The sequence below is a fragment of the Coturnix japonica genome, chromosome 6, assembly GCF_054131305.1.
Source record: "Coturnix japonica strain WE chromosome 6, WE-NBRP24, whole genome shotgun sequence".
NCBI lineage: Eukaryota > Metazoa > Chordata > Aves > Galliformes > Phasianidae > Coturnix > Coturnix japonica.
This window is the reverse complement of record NC_140668.1, coordinates 9,404,117-9,424,318: the sequence shown is the minus strand read 5'-3', so window position 1 is coordinate 9,424,318 and position 20,202 is coordinate 9,404,117.

Genomic DNA, 20,202 nt, shown 5'->3' with positions numbered 1-20,202 from the left:
TCGGAATCTACTGTGCATACATCATAACTCGGAATCTAACTCGGAATCTACTGCGCCTACATCATAACTCGGAATCTAACTCGGAATCTACTGCGCCTACATCATAACTCGGAATCTAACTCGGAATCTACTGCACCTACATCATAACTCGGAATCTACTGCGCCTACATCATAACTCGGAATCTACTGCGCCTACATCATAACTCGGAATCTAACTCGGAATCTACTGCGCCTACATCATAACTCGGAATCCACTGCGCCTACATCATAACTCGGAATCTACTGCGCCTACATCATAATTCGGAATCTACTGCTCCTACATCATAACTCGGAATCTAACTCGGAATCTACTGCACCTACATCATAACTCGGAATCTACTGCGCCTACATCATAACTCGGAATCTACTGCGCCTACATCATAACTCGGAATCTAACTCGGAATCTACTGCGCCTACATCATAACACGAAATCTACTGCGCCTACATCATAACTCGGAATCTACTGCGCCTACATCATAACTCGGAATCTATTGCGCCTACATCATAACTCGGAATCTACTGTTCCTACATCATAACTCGGAATCTACTGCGCCTACATCATAACTCGGAATCTACTGCGCCTACATCATAACTCGGAATCTAACTCGGAATCTACTGCGCCTACATCATAACTCGGAATCTAACTCGGAATCTACTGCGCCTACATCATAACTCGGAATCTACTGCGCCTACATCATAACTCGGAATCTACTGCGCCTACATCATAACTCGGAATCTAACTCAGAATCTAGTGCACCTACATCATAACTCGGAATCTAATTCGGAATCTACTGCGCCTACATCATAACTCGGAATCTAACTCGGAATCTACTGCGCCTACATCATAACTCGTAATCTTACTCGGAATCTATTGCGCCTACATCATATCTCGGAATCTAACTCGGAATCTACTGCTCCTACATCATAACTCGGAATCTACTGCGCCTACATCATAACTCGGAATCTACTGCGCCTACATCATAACTCGGAATCTAACTCGGAATCTACTGCGCCTACATCATAACTCGGAATCTAACTCGGAATCTACTGCGCCTACATCATAACTCGGAATCTAACTCGGAATCTACTGCGCCTACATCATAACTCGGAATCTACTGCGCCTACATCATAACTCGGAATCTAACTCGGAATCTACTGCGCCTACATCATAACTCGGAATCTACTGCGCCTACATCATAACTCGGAATCTACTGCACCTACATCATAACTCGGAATCTACTGCGCCTACATCATAACTCGGAATCTACTGCGCCTACATCATAACTCGGAATCTAACTCGGAATCTACTGCGCCTACATCATAACTCGGAATCTACTGTGCATACATCATAACTCGGAATCTAACTCGGAATCTACTGCGCCTACATCATAACTCGGAATCTAACTCGGAATCTACTGCGCCTACATCATAACTCGGAATCTAACTCGGAATCTACTGCACCTACATCATAACTCGGAATCTACTGCGCCTACATCATAACTCGGAATCTACTGCGCCTACATCATAACTCGGAATCTAACTCGGAATCTACTGCGCCTACATCATAACTCGGAATCTAACTCGGAATCTACTGCGCCTACATCATAACTCGGAATCTAACTCGGAATCTACTGCGCCTACATCATAACTCGGAATCTACTGCGCCTACATCATAACTCGGAATCTACTGCGCCTACATCATAACTCGGAATCTACTGCACCTACATCATAACTCGGAATCTACTGCGCCTACATCACAACTCGGAATCCAACTCGGAATCTACTGCGCCTACATCATAACTCGGAATCTAACTCGGAATCTACTGCGCCTACATCATAACTCGGAATCTACTGTGCATACATCATAACTCGGAATCTAACTCGGAATCTACTGCGCCTACATCATAACTCGGAATCTAACTCGGAATCTACTGCGCCTACATCATAACTCGGAATCTAACTCGGAATCTACTGCACCTATATCATAACTCGGAATCTACTGCGCCTACATCATAACTCGGAATCTACTGCGCCTACATCATAACTCGGAATCTACTGCGCCTACATCATAACTCGGAATCTAACTCGGAATCTACTGCGCCTACATCATAACTCGGAATCTAACTCGGAATCTACTGCGCCTACATCATAACTCGGAATCTAACTCGGAATCTACTGCGCCTACATCATAACTCGGAATCTACTGCGCCTACATCATAACTCGGAATCTAACTCGGAATCTACTGCACCTACATCATAACTCGGAATCTACTGCGCCTACATCATAACTCGGAATCTACTGCGCCTACATCATAACTCGGAATCTAACTCGGAATCTACTGCGCCTACATCATAACTCGGAATCTACTGCGCCTACATCATAACTCGGAATCTAACTCGGAATCTACTGCACCTACATCATAACTCGGAATCTACTGCGCCTACATCATAACTCGGAATCTACTGCGCCTACATCATAACTCGGAATCTACTGCGCCTACATCATAACTCGGAATCTATTGCGCCTACATCATAACTCGGAATCTACTGTGCCTACATCATAACTCGGAATCTAACTCGGAATCTACTGCGCCTACATCATAACTCGGAATCTAACTCGGAATCTACTGCGCCTACATCATAACTCGGAATCTACTGCGCCTACATCATAACTCGGAATCTAACTCGGAATCTACTGCGCTTACATCATAACTCGGAATCTACTGCGCCTACATCATAACTCGGAATCTACTGCGCCTACATCATAACTCGGAATCTAACTCGGAATCTACTGCACCTACATCATAACTCGGAATCTACTGCGCCTACATCATAACTCGGAATCTAACTCGGAATCTACTGCACCTACATCATAACTCGGAATCTACTGCGCCTACATCATAACTCGGAATCTACTGCGCCTACATCATAACTCGGAATCTACTGCGCCTACATCATAACTCGGAATCTATTGCGCCTACATCATAACTCGGAATCTACTGTGCCTACATCATAACTCGGAATCTAACTCGGAATCTACTGCGCCTACATCATAACTCGGAATCTAACTCGGAATCTACTGCGCCTACATCATAACTCGGAATCTACTGCGCCTACATCATAACTCGGAATCTAACTCGGAATCTACTGCGCCTACATCATAACTCGGAATCTACTGCGCCTACATCATAACTCGGAATCTACTGCGCCTACATCATAACTCGGAATCTAACTCGGAATCTACTGCACCTACATCATAACTCGGAATCTACTGCGCCTACATCATAACTCGGAATCTACTGCGCCTACATCATAACTCGGAATCTAACTCGGAATCTACTGCGCCTACATCATAACTCGGAATGTAACTCGGAATCTACTGCGCCTACATCATAACTCGGAATCTACTGTGCATACATCATAACTCGGAATCTAACTCGGAATCTACTGCGCCTACATCATAACTCGGAATCTAACTCGGAATCTACTGCGCATACATCATAACTCGGAATCTACTGCGCCTACATCATAGCTCGGAATCTAACTCGAAATCTACTGCACCTACATCATAACTCGGAATCTACTGCGCCTACATCATAACTCGGAATCTACTGCGCCTACATCATAACTCGGAATCTAACTCGGAATCTACTGCGCCTACATCATAACTTGGAATCTAACTCGGAATCTACTGCGCCTACATCATAACTCGGAATCTAACTCGGAATCTACTGCGCCTACATCATAACTCGGAATCCACTGCGCCTACATCATAACTCGGAATCTACTGCGCCTACATCATAATTCGGAATCTACTGCTCCTACATCATAACTCGGAATCTAACTCGGAATCTACTGCACCTACATCATAACTCGGAATCTACTGCGCCTACATCATAACTCGGAATCTACTGCGCCTACATCATAACTCGGAATCTAACTCGGAATCTACTGCGCCTACATCATAACACGAAATCTACTGCGCCTACATCATAACTCGGAATCTACTGCGCCTACATCATAACTCGGAATCTACTGCGCCTACATCATAACTCGGAATCTACTGTTCCTACATCATAACTCGGAATCTACTGCGCCTACATCATAACTCGGAATCTACTGCGCCTACATCATAACTCGGAATCTAACTCGGAATCTACTGCGCCTACATCATAACTCGGAATCTAACTCGGAATCTACTGCGCCTACATCATAACTCGGAATCTACTGCGCCTACATCATAACTCGGAATCTAACTCGGAAGCTAGTGCACCTACATCATAACTCGGAATCTAATTCGGAATCTACTGCGCCTACATCATAACTCGGAATCTAACTCGGAATCTACTGCGCCTACATCATAACTCGTAATCTTACTCGGAATCTATTGCGCCTACATCATATCTCGGAATCTAACTCGGAATCTACTGCTCCTACATCATAACTCGGAATCTACTGCGCCTACATCATAACTCGGAATCTACTGCGCCTACATCATAACTCGGAATCTAACTCGGAATCTACTGCGCCTACATCATAACTCGGAATCTACTGCGCCTACATCATAACTCGGAATCTAACTCGGAATCTACTGCGCCTACATCATAACTCGGAATCTAACTCGGAATCTACTGCGCCTACATCATAACTCGGAATCTAACTCGGAATCTACTGCGCCTACATCATAACTCGGAATCTACTGCGCCTACATCATAACTCGGAATCTAACTCGGAATCTACTGCGCCTACATCATAACTCGGAATCTACTGCGCCTACATCATAACTCGGAATCTACTGCACCTACATCATAACTCGGAATCTACTGCGCCTACATCATAACTCGGAATCCAACTCGGAATCTACTGCGCCTACATCATAACTCGGAATCTATCTAGGAATCTACTGCGCCTACATCATAACTCGGAATCTACTGTGCATACATCATAACTCGGAATCTAACTCGGAATCTACTGCGCCTACATCATAACTCGGAATCTAACTCGGAATCTACTGCGCCTACATCATAACTCGGAATCTAACTCGGAATCTACTGCACCTATATCATAACTCGGAATCTACTGCGCCTACATCATAACTCGGAATCTACTGCGCCTACATCATAACTCGGAATCTACTGCGCCTACATCATAACTCGGAATCTAACTCGGAATCTACTGCGCCTACATCATAACTCGGAATCTAACTCGGAATCTACTGCGCCTACATCATAACTCGGAATCTACTGCGCCTACATCATAACTCGGAATCTACTGCGCCTACATCATAACTCGGAATCTACTGCACCTACATCATAACTCGGAATCTACTGCGCCTACATCATAACTCGGAATCCAACTCGGAATCTACTGCGCCTACATCATAACTCGGAATCTAACTCGGAATCTACTGCGCCTACATCATAACTCGGAATCTACTGTGCATACATCATAACTCGGAATCTAACTCGGAATCTACTGCGCCTACATCATAACTCGGAATCTAACTCGGAATCTACTGCGCCTACATCATACCTCGGAATCTAACTCGGAATCTACTGCACCTATATCATAACTCGGAATCTACTGCGCCTACATCATAACTCGGAATCTACTGCGCCTACATCATAACTCGGAATCTACTGCGCCTACATCATAACTCGGAATCTAACTCGGAATCTACTGCGCCTACATCATAACTCGGAATCTAACTCGGAATCTACTGCGCCTACATCATAACTCGGAATCTAACTCGGAATCTACTGCGCCTACATCATAACTCGGAATCTACTGTGCATACATCATAACTCGGAATCTAACTCGGAATCTACTGCGCCTACATCATAACTCGGAATCTACTGCGCCTACATCATAACTCGGAATCTACTGCGCCTACATCATAACTCGGAATCCAACTCGGAATCTACTGCGCCTACATCATAACTCAGAATCTAACTCGGAATCTACTGCGCCTACATCATAACTCGGAATCTACTGTGCATACATCATAACTCGGAATCTAACTCGGAATCTACTGCGCCTACATCATAACTCGGAATCTAACTCGGAATCTACTGCGCCTACATCATAACTCGGAATCTAACTCGGAATCTACTGCACCTACATCATAACTCGGAATCTACTGCGCCTACATCATAACTCGGAATCTACTGCGCCTACATCATAACTCGGAATCTAACTCGGAATCTACTGCGCCTACATCATAACTCGGAATCTACTGCGCCTACATCATAACTCGGAATCTAACTCGGAATCTACTGCACCTACATCATAACTCGGAATCTACTGCGCCTACATCATAACTCGGAATCTACTGCGCCTACATCATAACTCGGAATCTACTGCGCCTACATCATAACTCGGAATCTATTGCGCCTACATCATAACTCGGAATCTACTGCGCCTACATCATAACTCGGAATCTAACTCAGAATCTACTGCGCCTACATCATAACTCGGAATCCACTGCGCCTACATCATAACTCGGAATCTACTGCCCCTACATCATAACTCGGAATCTAACTCGGAATCTACTGCGCCTACATCATAACTCGGAATCTAACTCGGAATCTACTGCGCCTACATCATAACTCGGAATCTAACTCGGAATCTACTGCGCCTACATCATAACTCGGAATCTACTGCGCCTACATCATAACTCGGAATGTAACTAGGAATCTACTGCGCCTACATCATAACTCGGAATGTAACTCGGAATCTACTGCGCCTACATCATAACTCGGAATCTACTGCACCTACATCATAACTCGGAATCTTACTCGGAATCTACTGCGCCTACATCATAACTCGGAATCTACTGCGCCTACATCATAACTCGGAATCTTACTCGGAATCTACTGCGCCTACATCATAACTCGGAATCTACTGTGCATACATCATAACTCGGAATCTAACTCGGAATCTACTGCGCCTACATCATAACTCGGAATCTAACTCGGAATCTAATGCGCCTACATCATAACTCGGAATCTACTGCGCCTACATCATAACTCGGAATCTTACTCGGAATCTACTGCGCCTACATCATAACTCGGAATCTACTGCGCCTACATCATAACTCGGAATCTTACTCGGAATCTACTGCGCCTACATCATAACTCGGAATCTACTGTGCATACATCATAACTCGGAATCTAACTCGGAATCTACTGCGCCTACATCATAACTCGGAATCTAACTCGGAATCTAATGCGCCTACATCATAACTCGGAATCTACTGCGCCTACATCATAACTCGGAATCTAACTCAGAATCTACTGCACCTACATCATAACTCGGAATCTACTGCGCCTACATCATAACTCGGAATCTACTGCGCCTACATCATAACTCGGAATCTAACTCGGAATCTACTGCGCCTACATCATAACTCGGAATCTACTGCGCCTACATCATAACTCGGAATCTAACTCGGAATCTACTGCGCCTACATCATAACTCGGAATCTACTGCGCCTACATCATAACTCGGAATCTACTGCGCCTACATCATAACTCGGAATCTACTGCACCTACATCATAACTTGGAATCTAACTCGGAATCTAGTGCACCTACATCATAACTCGGAATCTACTGTGCCTACATCATAACTCGGAATCTAACTCGGAATCTACTGCGCCTACATCATAACTCGGAATCTAACTCGGAATCTACTGCGCCTACATCATAACTCGGAATCTACTGCGCCTACATCATAACTCGGAATCTAACTCGGAATCTACTGCGCCTACATCATAACTCGGAATCTAACTCGGAATCTACTGCGCCTACATCATAACTCGGAATCTACTGCGCCTACATCATAACTCGGAATCTAACTCGGAATCTACTGCGCCTACATCATAACTCGGAATCTACTGTGCATACATCATAACTCGGAATCTAACTCGGAATCTACTGCGCCTACATCATAACTCGGAATCTAACTCGGAATCTACTGCGCATACATCATAACTCGGAATCTACTGCGCCTACATCATAACTCGGAATCTAACTCGAAATCTACTGCGCCTACATCATAACTCGGAATCTACTGCGCCTACATCATAACTCGGAATCTACTGCGCCTACATCATAACTCGGAATCTACTGCGCCTACATCATAACTCGGAATCTAACTCGGAATCTACTGCGCCTACATCATAACTCGGAATCTACTGCGCCTACATCATAACTCGGAATCTACTGCGCCTACATCATAACTCGGAATCTACTGCGCCTACATCATAACTCAGAATCTACTGCGCCTACATCATAACTCGGAATCTAACTCGGAATCTACTGCGCCTACATCATAACTTGGAATCTAACTCGGAATCTACTGCGCCTACATCATAACTCGGAATCTACTGCGCCTACATCATAACTCGGAATCTAACTCGGAATCTACTGCGCCTACATCATAACTCGGAATCCACTGCGCCTACATCATAACTCGGAATCTACTGCGCCTACATCATAATTCGGAATCTACTGCTCCTACATCATAACTCGGAATCTAACTCGGAATCTACTGCACCTACATCATAACTCGGAATCTACTGCGCCTACATCATAACTCGGAATCTACTGCGCCTACATCATAACTCGGAATCTAACTCGGAATCTACTGCGCCTACATCATAACACGAAATCTACTGCGCCTACATCATAACTCGGAATCTACTGCGCCTACATCATAACTCGGAATCTACTGTTCCTACATCATAACTCGGAATCTACTGCGCCTACATCATAACTCGGAATCTACTGCGCCTACATCATAACTCGGAATCTAACTCGGAATCTACTGCGCCTACATCATAACTCGGAATCTACTGCGCCTACATCATAACTCGGAATCTACTGCGCCTACATCATAACTCGGAATCTAACTCGGAATCTAGTGCACCTACATCATAACTCGGAATCTAATTCGGAATCTACTGCGCCTACATCATAACTCGGAATCTAACTCGGAATCTACTGCGCCTACATCATAACTCGTAATCTTACTCGGAATCTATTGCGCCTACATCATATCTCGGAATCTAACTCGGAATCTACTGCTCCTACATCATAACTCGGAATCTACTGCGCCTACATCATAACTCGGAATCTACTGCGCCTACATCATAACTCGGAATCTAACTCGGAATCTACTGCGCCTACATCATAACTCAGAATCTAACTCGGAATCTACTGCGCCTACATCATAACTCGGAATCTAACTCAGAATCTACTGCGCCTACATCATAACTCGGAATCTACTGCGCCTACATCATAACTCGGAATCTAACTCGGAATCTACTGCGCCTACATCATAACTCGGAATCTACTGCGCCTACATCATAACTCGGAATCTACTGCGCCTACATCATAACTCGGAATCTACTGCGCCTACATCATAACTCAGAATCTACTGCGCCTACATCATAACTCGGAATCTAACTTGGAATCTACTGCGCCTACATCATAACTCGGAATCTAACTCGGAATCTACTGCGCCTACATCATAACTCGGAATCTACTGTGCATACATCATAACTCGGAATCTAACTCGGAATCTACTGCGCCTACATCATAACTCGGAATCTAACTCGGAATCTACTGCGCCTACATCATAACTCGGAATCTAACTCGGAATCTACTGCACCTATATCATAACTCGGAATCTACTGCGCCTACATCATAACTCGGAATCTACTGCGCCTACATCATAACTCGGAATCTACTGCGCCTACATCATAACTCGGAATCTAACTCGGAATCTACTGCGCCTACATCATAACTCGGAATCTAACTCGGAATCTACTGCGCCTACATCATAACTCGGAATCTACTGCGCCTACATCATAACTCGGAATCTAACTCGGAATCTACTGCGCCTACATCATAACTCGGAATCTACTGCGCCTACATCATAACTCGGAATCTACTGCACCTACATCATAACTCGGAATCTACTGCGCCTACATCATAACTCGGAATCCAACTCGGAATCTACTGCGCCTACATCATAACTCGGAATCTAACTCGGAATCTACTGCGCCTACATCATAACTCGGAATCTAACTCGGAATCTACTGCGCCTACATCATAACTCGGAATCTAACTCGGAATCTACTGCGCCTACATCATAACTCGGAATCTAACTCGGAATCTACTGCACCTACATCATAACTCGGAATCTACTGCGCCTACATCATAACTCGGAATCTACTGCGCCTACATCATAACTCGGAATCTAACTCGGAATCTACTGCGCCTACATCATAACTCGGAATCTACTGCGCCTACATCATAACTCGGAATCTACTGCGCCTACATCATAACTCGGAATCTACTGCGCCTACATCATAACTCGGAATCTAACTCGGAATCTACTGCGCCTACATCATAACTCGGAATCTACTGCGCCTACATCATAACTCGGAATCTAACTCGGAATCTACTGCGCCTACATCATAACTCGGAATCTACTGCGCCTACATCATAACTCGGAATCTACTGCGCCTACATCATAACTCGGAATCTACTGCACCTACATCATAACTTGGAATCTAACTCGGAATCTAGTGCACCTACATCATAACTCGGAATCTACTGTGCCTACATCATAACTCGGAATCTAACTCGGAATCTACTTCGCCTACATCATAACTCGGAATCTAACTCGGAATCTACTGCGCCTACATCATAACTCGGAATCTACTGCGCCTACATCATAACTCGGAATCTAACTCGGAATCTACTGCGCCTACATCATAACTCGGAATCTACTGCGCCTACATCATAACTCGGAATCTAACTCGGAATCTACTGCGCCTACATCATAACTCGGAATCTACTGTGCATACATCATAACTCGGAATCTAACTCGGAATCTACTGCGCCTACATCATAACTCGGAATCTAACTCGGAATCTACTGCGCATACATCATAACTCGGAATCTACTGCGCCTACATCATAACTCGGAATCTAACTCGAAATCTACTGCACCTACATCATAACTCGGAATCTACTGCGCCTACATCATAACTCGGAATCTACTATGCCTACATCATAACTCGGAATCTAACTCGGAATCTACTGCGCCTACATCATAACTCGGAATCTACTGCGCCTACATCATAACTCGGAATCTAACTCGGAATCTACTGCGCCTACATCATAACTCGGAATCTACTGCGCCTACATCATAACTCGGAATCTACTGCGCCTACATCATAACTCGGAATCTAACTCGGAATCTACTGCGCCTACATCATAACTCGGAATCTACTGCGCCTACATCATAACTCGGAATCTAACTCGGAATCTACTGCGCCTACATCATAACTCGGAATCTACTGCGCCTACATCATAACTCGGAATCTACTGCGCCTACATCATAACTCAGAATCTACTGCGCCTACATCATATCTCGGAATCTAACTCGGAATCTACTGCGCCTACATCATAACTTGGAATCTAACTCGGAATCTACTGCGCCTACATCATAACTCGGAATCTACTGCGCCTACATCATAACTCGGAATCTAACTCGGAATCTACTGCGCCTACATCATAACTCGGAATCCACTGCGCCTACATCATAACTCGGAATCTACTGCGCCTACATCATAATTCGGAATCTACTGCTCCTACATCATAACTCGGAATCTAACTCGGAATCTACTGCACCTACATCATAACTCGGAATCTACTGCGCCTACATCATAACTCGGAATCTACTGCGCCTACATCATAACTCGGAATCTAACTCGGAATCTACTGCGCCTACATCATAACACGAAATCTACTGCGCCTACATCATAACTCGGAATCTACTGCGCCTACATCATAACTCGGAATCTACTGCGCCTACATCATAACTCGGAATCTACTGTTCCTACATCATAACTCGGAATCTACTGCGCCTACATCATAACTCGGAATCTACTGCGCCTACATCATAACTCGGAATCTAACTCGGAATCTACTGCGCCTACATCATAACTCGGAATCTACTGCGCCTACATCATAACTCGGAATCTACTGCGCCTACATCATAACTCGGAATCTAACTCGGAATCTAGTGCACCTACATCATAACTCGGAATCTAATTCGGAATCTACTGCGCCTACATCATAACTCGGAATCTAACTCGGAATCTACTGCGCCTACATCATAACTCGTAATCTTACTCGGAATCTATTGCGCCTACATCATATCTCGGAATCTAACTCGGAATCTACTGCTCCTACATCATAACTCGGAATCTACTGCGCCTACATCATAACTCGGAATCTACTGCGCCTACATCATAACTCGGAATCTAACTCGGAATCTACTGCGCCTACATCATAACTCGGAATCTAACTCGGAATCTACTGCGCCTACATCATAACTCGGAATCTAACTCGGAATCTACTGCGCCTACATCATAACTCGGAATCTACTGCGCCTACATCATAACTCGGAATCTAACTCGGAATCTACTGCGCCTACATCATAACTCGGAATCTACTGCGCCTACATCATAACTCAGAATCTACTGCACCTACATCATAACTCGGAATCTACTGCGCCTACATCATAACTCGGAATCCAACTCGGAATCTACTGCGCCTACATCATAACTCGGAATCTAACTCGGAATCTACTGCGCCTACATCATAACTCGGAATCTACTGTGCATACATCATAACTCGGAATCTAACTCGGAATCTACTGCGCCTACATCATAACTCGGAATCTAACTCGGAATCTACTGCGCCTACATCATAACTCGGAATCTAACTCGGAATCTACTGCACCTATATCATAACTCGGAATCTACTGCGCCTACATCATAACTCGGAATCTACTGCGCCTACATCATAACTCGGAATCTACTGCGCCTACATCATAACTCGGAATCTAACTCGGAATCTACTGCGCCTACATCATAACTCGGAATCTAACTCGGAATCTACTGCGCCTACATCATAACTCGGAATCTACTGCGCCTACATCATAACTCGGAATCTAACTCGGAATCTACTGCGCCTACATCATAACTCGGAATCTACTGCGCCTACATCATAACTCGGAATCTACTGCACCTACATCATAACTCGGAATCTACTGCGCCTACATCATAACTCGGAATCCAACTCGGAATCTACTGCGCCTACATCATAACTCGGAATCTAACTCGGAATCTACTGCGCCTACATCATAACTCGGAATCTACTGTGCATACATCATAACTCGGAATCTAACTCGGAATCTACTGCGCCTACATCATCACTCGGAATCTAACTCGGAATCTACTGCGCCTACATCATAACTCGGAATCTAACTCGGAATCTACTGCACCTACATCATAACTCGGAATCTACTGCGCCTACATCATAACTCGGAATCTACTGCGCCTACATCATAACTCGGAATCTAACTCGGAATCTACTGCGCCTACATCATAACTCGGAATCTACTGCGCCTACATCATAACTCGGAATCTACTGCGCCTACATCATAACTCGGAATCTACTGCGCCTACATCATAACTCGGAATCTAACTCGGAATCTACTGCGCCTACATCATAACTCGGAATCTAACTCGGAATCTACAGCGCCTACATCATAACTCGGAATCTACTGTGCATACATCATAACTCGGAATCTAACTCGGAATCTACTGCGCCTACATCATAACTCGGAATCTAACTCGGAATCTACTGCGCATACATCATAACTCGGAATCTACTGCGCCTACATCATAACTCGGAATCTAACTCGGAATCTACTGCACCTACATCATAACTCGGAATCTACTGCGCCTACATCATAACTCGGAATCTACTGCGCCTACATCATAACTCGGAATCTAACTCGGAATCTACTGCGCCTACATCATAACTCGGAATCTACTGCGCCTACATCATAACTCGGAATCTAACTCGGAATCTACTGAGCCTACATCATAACTCGGAATCTACTGCGCCTACATCATAACTCAGAATCTACTGCGCCTACATCATAACTCGGAATCTAACTCGGAATCTACTGCGCCTACATCATAACTCGGAATCTAACTCGGAATCTACTGCGCCTACATCATAAATCGGAATCTAACTCGGAATCTACTGCGCCTACATCATAACTCGGAATCTACTGCGCCTACGTCATAACTCGGAATCTAACTCGGAATCTACTGCGCCTACATCATAACTCGGAATCTACTGCGCCTACATCATAACTCGGAATCTACTGCGCCAACATCATAACTCAGAATCTACTGCGCCTACATCATAACTCGGAATCTAACTCGGAATCTACTGCGCCTACATCATAACTCGGAATCTAACTCGGAATCTACTGCGCCTACATCATAACTCGGAATCTAACTCGGAATCTACTGCGCCTACATCATAACTCGGAATCTACTGCGCCTACATCATAACTCGGAATGTAACTCGGAATCTACTGCGCCTACATCATAACTCGGAATGTAACTCGGAATCTACTGCGCCTACATCATAACTCGGAATCTACTGCGCCTACATCATAACTCGGAATCTTACTCGGAATCTACTGCGCCTACATCATAACTCGGAATCTACTGCGCCTACATCATAACTCGGAATCTAACTCGGAATCTACTGCGCCTACATCATAACTCGGAATCTAACTCGGAATCTACTGCGCCTACATCATAACTCGGAATCTACTGCGCCTACATCATAACTCGGAATCTACTGCGCCTACATCATAACTCGGAATCTACTGCGCCTACATCATAACTCGGAATCTACTGCGCCTACATCATAACTCGGAATCTACTGCGCCTACATCATAACTCGGAATCTAACTCGGAATCTACTGCGCCTACATCATAACTCGGAATCTACTGCGCCTACATCTTAATTCGGAATCTACTGCTCCTACATCATAACTCGGAATCTAACTCGGAATCTACTGCACCTACATCATAACTCGGAATCTACTGCGCCTACATCATAACTCGGAATCTACTGCGCCTACATCATAACTCGGAATCTAACTCGGAATCTACTGCGCCTACATCATATCTCGGAATCTATTGCGCCTACATCATAACTCGGAATCTACTGCGCCTACATCATAACTCGGAATCTACTGCGCCTACATCATAACTCGGAATCTACTCTTCTTACATCATAACTCGGAATCTACTGCGCCTACATCATAACTCGGAATCTAACTCGGAATCTACTGCGCCTACATCATAACTCGGAATCTAACTCGGAATCTACTGCGCCTACATCATAACTCGGAATCTACTGCGCCTACATCATAACTCGGAATCTACTGCGCCTACATCATAACTCGGAATCTAACTCGGAATCTAGTGCACCTACATCATAACTCGGAATCTAATTCGGAATCTACTGCGCCTACATCATAACTCGGAATCTAACTCGGAATCTACTGCGCCTACATCATAACTCGGAATCTTACTCGGAATCTATTGCGCCTACATCATATCTCGGAATCTAACTCGGAATCTACTGCGCCTGCATCATAACTCGGAATCTACTGCGCCTACATCATAACTCGGAATCTAACTCGGAATCTACTGCGCCTACATCATAACTCGGAATCTAACTCGGAATCTACTGCGCCTACATCATAACTCAGAATCTACTGCGCCTACATCATAACTCGGAATCTACTGCGCCTACATCATAACTCGGAATCTAACTCGGAATCTACTGCGCCTACATCATAACTCGGAATCTACTGCGCCTACATCATAACTCGGAATCTAACTCGGAATCTACTGCGCCTACATCATAACTCGGATTCTACTGCACCTACATCATAACTCGGAATCTACTGCGCCTACTTCATAACTCGGAATCCAACTCGGAATCTACTGCGCCTACATCATAACTCGGAATCTAACTCGGAATCTACTGCGCCTACATCATAACTCGGAATATACTGTGCATACATCATAACTCGGTATCTAACTCGGAATCTACTGCGCCTACATCATAACTCGGAATCTAACTCGGAATCTACTGCGCCTACATCATAACTCGGAATCTACTGCGCCTACATCATAACTCGGAATCTAACTCGGAATCTACTGCACCTACATCATAACTCGGAATCTACTGCGCCTACATCATAACTCGGAATCTACTGCGCCTACATCATAAATCGGAATCTAACTCGGAATCTACTGCACCTACATCATAACTCGGAATCTACTGCGCCTACATCATAACTCGGAATCTAACTCGGAATCTACTGCGCCTACATCATAACTCGGAATCTACTGCGCCTACATCATAACTCGGAATCTGCTGCGCCTACATCATAACTCGGAATCTATTGCGCCTACATCATAACTCGGAATCTACTGTGCCTACATCATAACTCGGAATCTAACTCGGAATCTACTGCGCCTACATCATAACTCGGAATCTAACTCGGAATCTACTGCGCCTACATCATAACTCGGAATCTACTGCGCCTACATCATAACTCGGAATCTAACTCGGAATCTACTGCGCCTACATCATAACTCGGAATCTACTGCGCCTACATCATAACTCGGAATCTACTGCGCCTACATCATAACTCGGAATCTACTGCGCCTACATCATAACACGGAATCTAACTCGGAATCTACTGCGCCTACATCATAACTCGGAATCTAACTCGGAATCTACTGCGCCTACATCATAACTAGGAATCTACTGTGCATACATCATAACTCGGAATATAACTCAAAATCTACTGTGCCTACATTATAACTCGGAATCTAACTCGGAATCTACTGCGCCTACATCATAACTCGGAATCTACTGCGCCTACATCATAACTCGGAATCTAACTCGGAATCTACTGCGCCTACATCATAACTCGGAATCTACTGCGCCTACATCATAACTCGGAATCTAACTCAGAATCTACTGAGCCTACATCATAACTCGGAATCTACTGCGCCTACATCATAACTCGGAATCTACTGCGCCTACATCATAACTCGAAATCTAACTCGGAATCTACTGCGCCTACATCATAACTCGGAATCTACTGCGCCTACATCATAACTCGGAATCTAACTCGGAATCTACTGCGCCTACATCATAACTCGGAATCTACTGCGCCTACATCATAACTCGGAATCTACTGCGCCTACATCATAACTCGGAATCTACTGCGCCTACATCATAACTCGGAATCTGCTGCGCCTACATCATAACTCGGAATCTATTGCGCCTACATCATAACTCGGAATCTACTGTGCCTACATCATAACTCGGAATCTAACTCGGAATCTACTGCGCCTACATCATAACTCGGAATCTAACTCGGAATCTACTGCGCCTACATCATAACTCGGAATCTACTGCGCCTACATCATAACTCGGAATCTAACTCGGAATCTACTGCGCCTACATCATAACTCGGAATCTACTGCGCCTACATCATAACTCGGAATCTACTGCGCCTACATCATAACACGGAATCTAACTCGGAATCTACTGCGCCTACATCATAACTCGGAATCTAACTCGGAATCTACTGCGCCTACATCATAACTAGGAATCTACTGTGCATACATCATAACTCGGAATCTAACTCAAAATCTACTGTGCCTACATTATAACTCGGAATCTAACTCGGAATCTACTGCGCCTACATCATAACTCGGAATCTAACTCGGAATCTACTGCGCCTACATCATAACTCGGAATCTACTGCGCCTACATCATAACTCGGAATCTAACTCGGAATCTACTGCGCCTACATCATAACTCGGAATCTACTGTGCATACATCATAACTCGGAATCTAACTCGGAATCTACTGCGCCTACATCATAACTCCTAATCTAACTCGGAATCTACTGCGCCTACATCATAACTCGGAATCTACTGCGCCTACATCATAACTCGGAATCTAACTCGGAATCTACTGCACCTACATCATTACTCGGAATCTACTGCGCCTACATCATAACTCGGAATCTACTGCGCCTATATCATAACTCGGAATCTAACTCGGAATCTACTGCGCCTACATCATAACTCGGAATCTACTGCGCCTACATCATAACTCGGAATCTACTGCGCCTACATCATAACTCGGAATCTACTGCGCCTACATCATAACTCGGAATCTATTGCGCCTACATCATAACTCGGAATCTACTGTGCCTACATCATAACTCGGAATCTAACTCGGAATCTACTGCGCCTACATCATAACTCGGAATCTAACTCGGAATCTACTGCGCCTACATCATAACTCGGAATCTACTGCGCCTACATCATAACTCGGAATCTAACTCGGAATCTACTGCGACTACATCATAACTCGGAATCTACTGCGCCTACATCATAACTCGGAATCTAACTCGGAATCTACTGCGCCTACATCATAACTCGGAATCTACTGCGCCTACATCATAACTCGGAATCTACTGCGCCTACATCATAACTCGGAATCTAACTCGGAATCTACTGCGCCTACATCATAACTCGGAATCTACTGTGCATACATCATAACTCGGAATCTAACTCGGAATCTACTGCGCCTACATCATAACTCCTAATCTAACTCGGAATCTACTGCGCCTACATCATAACTCGGAATCTACTGCGCCTATATCATAACTCGGAATCTAACTCGGAATCTACTGCGCCTACATCATAACTCGGAATCTACTGTGCATACATCATAACTCGGAATCTAACTCGGAATCTACTGCGCCTACATCATAACTCCTAATCTAACTCGGAATCTACTGCGCCTACATCATAACTCGGAATCTACTGCGCCTACATCATAACTCGGAATCTAACTCGGAATCTACTGCACCTACATCATTACTCGGAATCTACTGCGCCTACATCATAACTCGGAATCTACTGCGCCTATATCATAACTCGGAATCTAACTCGGAATCTACTGCGCCTACATCATAACTCGGAATCTACTGCGCCTACATCATAACTCGGAATCTAACTCGGAATCTACTGCGCCTACATCATAACTCGGAATCTACTGCGCCTACATCATAACTCGGAATCTACTGCGCCTACATCATAACTCGGAATCTATTGCGCCTACATCATAACTCGGAATCTACTGTGCCTACATCATAACTCGGAATCTAACTCGGAATCTACTGCGCCTACATCATAACTCGGAATCTAACTCGGAATCTACTGCGCCTACATCATAACTCGGAATCTACTGCGCCTACATCATAACTCGGAATCTAACTCGGAATCTACTGCGACTACATCATAACTCGGAATCTACTGCGCCTACATCATAACTCGGAATCTAACTCGGAATCTACTGCGCCTACATCATAACTCGGAATCTACTGCGCCTACATCATAACTCGGAATCTACTGCGCCTACATCATAACTCGGAATCTAACTCGGAATCTACTGCGCCTACATCATAACTCGGAATCTAACTCGGAATCTACTGCGCCTACATCATAACTCGGATTCTACTGTGCATACATCATAACTCGGAATCTAACTCGGAATCTACTGCACCTACATCATAACTCGGAATCTACTGCGCCTACATCATAACTCGGAATCTACTGCGCCTACATCATAACTCGGAATCTAACTCGGAATCTACTGCGCCTACATCATAACTCGGAATCTACTGCGCCTACATCATAACTCGGAATCTAACTCGGAATCTACTGCGCCTACATCATAACTCGGAATCTACTGCGCCTACATCATAACTCGGAATCTACTGCGCCTACATCATAACTCGGAATCTAACTCGGAATCTACTGCGCCTACATCATAACTCGGAATCTACTGCGCCTACATCATAACTCGGAATCTAACTCGGAATCTACTGCGCCTACATCATAACTCGGAATCTACTGCGCCTACATCATAAGTCGGAATCTACTGCGCCAACATCATAACTCAGAATCTACTGCGCCTACATCATAACTCGGAATCTAACTCGGAATCTACTGCGCCTACATCATAACTCGGAATCTAACTCGGAATCAACTGCGCCTACATCATAACTCGGAATCTAACTCGGAATCTACTGCGCCTACATCATAACTCGGAATCTAACTCGGAATCTACTGCGCCTACATCATAACTCGGAATCTACTGC